Source organism: Octopus bimaculoides, chromosome 1, assembly GCF_001194135.2.
Source record: "Octopus bimaculoides isolate UCB-OBI-ISO-001 chromosome 1, ASM119413v2, whole genome shotgun sequence".
In the NCBI taxonomy this organism is placed as follows: Eukaryota; Metazoa; Mollusca; class Cephalopoda; order Octopoda; family Octopodidae; genus Octopus; species Octopus bimaculoides.
The window spans coordinates 178,388,410-178,395,437 of NC_068981.1; the positions used below are offsets into that span (position 1 = coordinate 178,388,410).

At 38.1% G+C, this 7,028-nt stretch overlaps 1 protein-coding gene across 10 annotated transcripts in view; it reads left to right on the forward strand.

Annotated features, from left to right (window-relative positions):
* The window catches only part of LOC106868398 (protein transport protein Sec16A), a 133,280-nt gene that overhangs the window by 4,268 nt on the left and 121,984 nt on the right, over positions 1-7,028 (forward strand). The window contains exon 1 of one of the 10 annotated variants that reach the window (XM_052972923.1): positions 3,256-3,408. The exons of the other annotated variants lie outside the window; for them this stretch is intronic. The gene's annotated coding sequence lies outside the window, so the exon portion shown is untranslated. Of the gene's footprint in view, positions 1-3,255; positions 3,409-7,028 lie in introns of those variants that run through there. 10 annotated transcript variants of the gene reach the window in all.

Here is a 7,028-nt window from a genome sequence, read left to right on the forward strand (position 1 = left end):
TATATATATGTATATATATATGTAAATATAGTACTTACATATCTACAGTATCCTACCAATGCATACCTTCATGGTTGTTTTACCTCACTGTGAACCCTATGTTATTGTACCTAGCTAGTTCTGACGTCCTACTTGTTTGTTGATGTGCCTAGATTCTAATGAATCCTATGACCAGTCTATCTATCTATCTATCTATCTATCTATCTGTCTATCTATCTATCTATCTATCTATCTATCTATCTATCTGTCTATCTATCTATCTATCTATCTGTCTATCTATCTATTTGTCTGTCTGCCTGTCAGCCTGTCTCGATCAGTACACACACACATACACACGTACGTACGTAACATCGGTTCCGTAAGTGTTGTTTGAAGAATGAAGTTTGGTTATGAACGATATTACAACACACCGAACGCATTGCTCTCTCCTCTTCACATCCGATTGTTTGATATAGTTTCTGTTTACAAATCCAAATTGTTCCCTTTACTTCTATTTTGATAGCTACAAGTTAGTTCTGATCGAGCAGATCTATAAACAAAAACATTTCAGCCACGACTATCCCATTTTTTCTTATTGCATAATACATTGTCCAAGGTCTCCTTCCATTTGTAAGATGGTAAAGTGTAGTATGAGATATATTTCGCTGCTATATCCTGCTGGATAAACAACCTCATAGAAGCTGCCTCATTGGCTCGTGTTCCAATATTCATAGCTGTGTATGTAAATAGATGTTAGTCTTATATATGTATATAGCTTCCCATTAGAAATGTAAATGAATTCAGTGAATTAGCTGTAATTATTATACAGGGTGTCCACAAAGTCTGGGTACATGGGGATTAACACATACTTTAAGCAATTATTATTTCTTATATTTAATTGTTTATATTATGATTTTATTTACTCCATGTACCCAGACCTTGTGGACACCCTGTAGATTGTATATATTTCTTATGTACACAACTTTCACAATCGTCTTTTAAATTATAAGCATAATCACACACACACACACAAGCATATATTTATGGATGTATAGAATTTACGTAATCACGTCTGTGCGTATGTATATATGTACTTGTCTGTACCTGATTAGCTTTTATTTAACACAAACATACTGAAATACACACACATATTGAAATAAATAAACACACATAGAGGAAATGCAACAGTAACATTATTCATGTTCATGCATGTATTGATAAAGCTTATCTTAGCTTATTTATAGACTATTGAAAGTAACACTGCTGTCCCTCCGTCCCCATTTCCTATTTATATGAAGTCTAGCTTTCTTTTCAACAATGCTTAACTTGTGATCTTTGTTTCGATTGGCTGTTAAGTATTTAATTAAAAGTTTAGGTACATGTTATAAATAACCGGCAACATAACGCTAACTAACAATATCGATCCAAATCTCTATATCCACAACATAGCCACTCATGCGTGTTTATTGTATTGTATATATACGCCAATATAAAATGTTGGTAAAATAGTATTCGATATTACTAATTTTTTTATTTATTTTATGTATGAATCTCCAAGTGTGAGTCTGTATATAGATGATGTGTGTGTGTATTTATCGGTTCATCAAGTCATTCAGTTTTTACGTACGTGCACGTGTGTGTTTGTGAGTTGGTACGCTTTCAACAAACTACTTTTTGTTCTACCAAGCCAAGCAACACAACCAGAAGTTATTAGCATCATTCGGCCGAAATAATAGTTTATTCCCTTCGTCTGATTGCAACCTGGGTAAAATAATTAGTCTTCCTTAGATAGGCATGAAACCTGAGATTGTTTTGGCGAGTGAAAATAGGAACTTCTGACGTTCACGCTTTATCCAAGGGCATCAAGAGTGCGATTGAAGATAATTACCCTTTCTTTTATCTTTTACTTGTTTTAGTCAGTGAACTGCGGCCATGTTGGGGCACCACCTTGACTGTTTAGTCGAACACATCGACCGCTGTACTGCACTTATTTTTTTAAAGCCTGGTACTTATTCCATCGATCTCTTTTTGCCGAACGGCTAAGTGACGGGGATGTAAACAAAGCAATACGGTTGAGGACAAACCCAAAGACATGTACACACATACACACACACACACAGGTGTTAGGGTTACGGTTAGGGTTTGGGTTAGTGAATTCCGTCCCTAACCGTAACCGTAACCCTAAACACTAACCCTAACCCTAAAACTAATCCTAAAACCCAAACCCTGACCCTAAAACCTTAACACCCTAGTGAAGATCGTGCGGGTGTTAATCTGAAAAATTACCCACACATATAACAGCATGTGTATGTCTTTGCGTTTACCCCACCCCAACAAAAAACGCCGGTTACCAAACAATGGTTGGAGATAAGTACAACGATTTCTTTCAGTTCCCGTCTACCAAATACACAAATCTTTGGTTGGCCCGGGGGCTATAGTGGAAGGCACCTGCTAAAGATGCCAAGTAGTGGGACTGAACCCGGAACATTGTGCTTAGGAAGCAAACTTTTTACCACACAGCCACGCCTGCACATATTTCTGTTTAGTAAAGATAATGAAATGTTTTAAGTTTGCCATAAATTTATAGTTTTATGAGATTCTGTTATAACTAACCTGAATTTGATTACAAACTGGGCCAATTTGGACAAGTTATCTAGAATATTCTGAAGAGTAACTAACTGGCCAGTAAAATCTTTTACGACTCACCGCGAGAAGATCCACAACATGATAGCAATAATTGATGAGTTCCAACATTATATCTAGCCATTGATAGTATCACTGGTCTCAGTATGGACGCAGCATCATGACTGAATGGTTAAAAAGTTCGTCTCGTAAAGAGTGTTTTTTTTTAACAATAGTCTCTGGTCGTTCTAAGTTCTTGTGAGTGAAAGTGGATAGACGGAAACTGTGGAAGTTCGTCAAATGAATTGTACCTGTAATTCAAAATACAGCTTTATCATACTCTGTGTCGTACCGATTACATTAAGGGTACAAGCGTCTGTGGAATGCTTTGCCACTTACATGCTAATTCATTGAGTACGTAATTCAGTTAATCAGTTGAAAGCGACAGAGATCTATTTTTCTTAACTAATTCTATATCTGAAAACATCTGTTAATGAAAAAATATGCAGCAGTTCAGTTTGTGAAGAACTTCAGGAGACACAGACACTCTTCTAAAAGCACTCGACAACAACTGTTTCTGCTAACATAAACAATATATTTGCATTCCCACAGTGCAGTAAGACATGTTGTTAGAAGATTTAGTTTAAGAAAGTAACACACATCACAAGTACGAGCTTCTGATTAGTGGTGTCATTATAGTCTAAATGTTTTTACGGATATTTCTATTTAACCAAATCCGTTTGATTGGAACCTCATTTTTTGGAATTGATATCTTAGATCTGTAGTTCATCAGGCAGTTATATAAGGGTAGGTACAGTTATAATTTTTTTGGATGTGTTTTGAAGAAGACGGAAGTCTATTTCAAAAAGCTATTACTGTCGTCACTACGAACGACAAAACATTGAGGGAGTTTACAAAACTGATTCGAGTCAAGACCCCAGCCTGCATAATATTTTGAGAGAAAAAAAAAAGCCCCAAAACAAAAAACACAAACGCAAAACAAACAAAAACAACAAACAAACCAATACTAAAACCCTTGAAGAACATTTTTGTCGTGTTATTTCATTCATGTCTAGTAATGTAAATCGATTGCAGTAGTTTATCTTATCAACTCTGGAAAGATGAAAGTTAACATCGGCTAGATTTGAATTCAGAAGTGAAGGACTATAATTAAATACTGCTAGGAATTTTGTCCCTTGCTTCACCAACAACGATTCCGCCATTCCACCCCATTTATTACCAGAGGTAGACGAAATATCGTCTCGCCAGAGCACGAAGTGCATTTCGGCCTTTTCGGCTTTGTCAATGACGTGTACTCGCAGTCAACATGCCTTGACGGAATTTGTTACCTTCCTTGAATAGAATAGTGCTGATTTTGTAGTGTTTACATATTTTCCGTGGAAGCGCAATGGCCCAGTGGTTAGGGTAGCGGACTCGCGGTTTCGATTCCCAGACCGGGCGTTGTGAGTGTTTATTGAACGAAAACACCTAAAGCTTCACGAGGCTCCGGTAGGGGATGGTGGCGAACCCTGCTGTATTCTTCCACCACAACTTCTCTTCCTGTTTCTATTGTACCTGTATTTCAAAGGGCCAGCCTTGTCACACTGTGTCACGCTGAATATCCCCGAGAACTACGTTAAGGGTACACGTGTCTGTGGAGTGCTCAGCCACTTGCACGTTAATTTCACGAGCAGGCTGTCCCGTTGATCGGATCAACTGGAACCCTCGACGTCGAAAGCGATGGAGTGCCAACAACATATTTTCCAATGTAAATACTGTCCTAACCTATTGTGGCGATATTCGTTTGGTGTCAGCACAGGACATTCGAGACGAGATGATCTATTGCTTCGTCAAATGTATCGCAGAATCTGTATTTAGGGTCAGAACCGTTTTGAAGAACGTTAGCCAGATATTTTTTTTGTGAGCAAGCTTTGATCTTGTGTTGCCAAAATGAAACCTTCAGTTTCTTTCAGTCCTGAGCTTCTTAACCACTGATGGATTGTTGCTTGATCTACATCAGCATTTCGACTTCTAAGTATATACTGTCCATGCAGAGGCTTCTGGCTTTACCGCTCCTCAATTTGTTTCTGCCCGTTCTTTTTTGTAGTGTGCTTGACTCATTTTGCCTGTTTTGTGGCAGTGGTTTCAGGTTCTACAGATATTTCAGATAATTCCCTTGCGAATTTGCAAGCTTCCTTGACAATAGAATGTGATTTTTTTGCTGTTTTTTTGTATTTGCACAGAAGTCGCAGAGTCCAATTCTCTGTTCATTGCTATTGTGGAGATTTTATAGAACAGTTCTATCTGCATCATTCCTCTCCTCCATTATTTCTAGGTAGGTTGTTTGTGGTTGTTGTTGGCACTCCATCGCTTACGACGTCGAGGGTTCCAGTTGATCCGATCAACGGAACAGCCTGCTCGTGAAATTAACGTGCAAGTGGTTGAGCACTCCACAGACACGTGTACCCATAACGTAGTTCTCGGGGATATTCAGCGTGACACAAAGTGTGACAAGGCTGACCCTTTGAATTACAGGCACAACAGAAACAGGAAGTAAGAGTGAGAGAAAGTTGTGGTGAAAGAGTATAGCAGGGTTCGCCACCATCCCCTGCGGGAGCCTCGTGGAGCTTTAGGTGTTTTCGCTCAATAAACACTCACAACGCCCGGTCTGGGAATCGAAACCGCGATCCTACGACCGCGAGTCCGCTACCCTAACCACTGGGCCATTGCGCCTCCACTCTCTAGGTAGGTACAGACGATCAAAATCTGCTTTTGGTTGATGCATATTCTTAAAAGTTTGGAGTTTTCTTGTCTTCTTGTCTAGGCGTTGGAGCTCTGTTCGATTCCAGTTAATGATTTAAAAACTTTATTGGAAGTGCCAAGGTGTTATTGGCTTCGATGCGATGCTTACAGTGTTCGTTTAAGTTAGTAACTAATATGAAAAGTTTGATTCGTTCGATTATGTTCCTTTGTATAAATTTGTGGTTTTGTGCCAATATCAGTTATTTTGCTGGTAAATAATTATTTGACGGCGAAACACCGGCAGCAGTAGAGTGTCAGCCTAAAGATATAATATTCGGTGTTTATTCTTGTAGATTCGAATTTCGACAGTGTATTTTTTTACTTTTCATTCCATCCTTCTGCATTTCCAATATACAGTATTCGATACAGTCGACCGTACATAGTGCTCCTTCAAAAAACGAAAACAAAAATGGATTTATACTGAGTGGAATATCCATTACATTATCAGAGAAGATTATTTGCGTTGCTGATTTGACGTCGATGATGATAATTGTTACGGTCATTTATTGCAATAAAGTAGTTGTATGCTGTCAACTTAATGTGACAGTCCCATGAAGGGAATACTACTACTGCTATTTAGCCCTAGGAAGCAGCACCGCTTCCTGTCGGACTTGACACATTTCCTGTGTCCTTATGTTTGAAATCAGTGAATGTGTTTCACTAGAATTATTATATGTTTACTAGAGCTTGACAGGCATCTCCAACTAGCAGGCCATTGCTACTCCAGACTGATGACGAGCAAAGGCTCAGAAACATGTCTCTGGATGCAGATTTAGCTGGGTGAAGGTGCTTGTCTTCCCCCTTGTAATCATAAGGACACAGGAAATGTGTCAAGGCCGACAGGAAGCGGTGCTGCTTCCTAGGGCTAAATAGCAGTCGTATTATTCCCTTCATGGGACTGTCACATTAAGTTGACAGCATACAACTACTTTATCGCATCACTACTGCATAAATCTCTCTGAGAGATTTAGAAATGTATTATTTCTATTGCGATAGTCCTAACAAAATTGGTGCTCTGATTTCCATGTATGTTATGCAAGGGAGAGAACTCTATCTTTGGATGCTTCTTTTATGCTCTCCCTTGTAAATAAAAAATGCGCAAAACTTGAATTGATCCGAAAGTATTTTGAAAAACGTTCTGTATTTCTTTTGATCGGTGTTTCTTGACCTTTTCTTTTTTGCATCCTCCACTTTATAAACTCACCATCTTGATTCCCCTCCCCTGTGTATGATTAAAAAAAAAAGTACTCTTGTTTACAACTCATTTGCATAAAAATCTAATTTTTGTTTAAAAATTAAACAGTGAGTTCATAGTGTTTGTTTCTGTGCTATTCTGTACTACAGTGTACATCTATAGATTTTAGCTAACACAGTATGTAGTAGATAGATGTAAATGCATTTTCTCTATATACAGTATCTTATATATACAGTATGTGTGTTTTCTCTATATACAGTATGTGTGTGTGTGTGTGTGTGTGCCTTTCTTGTGGAAGAGCGTAGGCTCGAAACGTTAAAGATATTTTTCCAATTCCCGAGCGTTATACTAGTACATCTGTTTGTTTTCTACACTACCTGTCTTCGTCTTTTGTTGTTTTTTTGTGAATTCTCCCTATATATATATATAT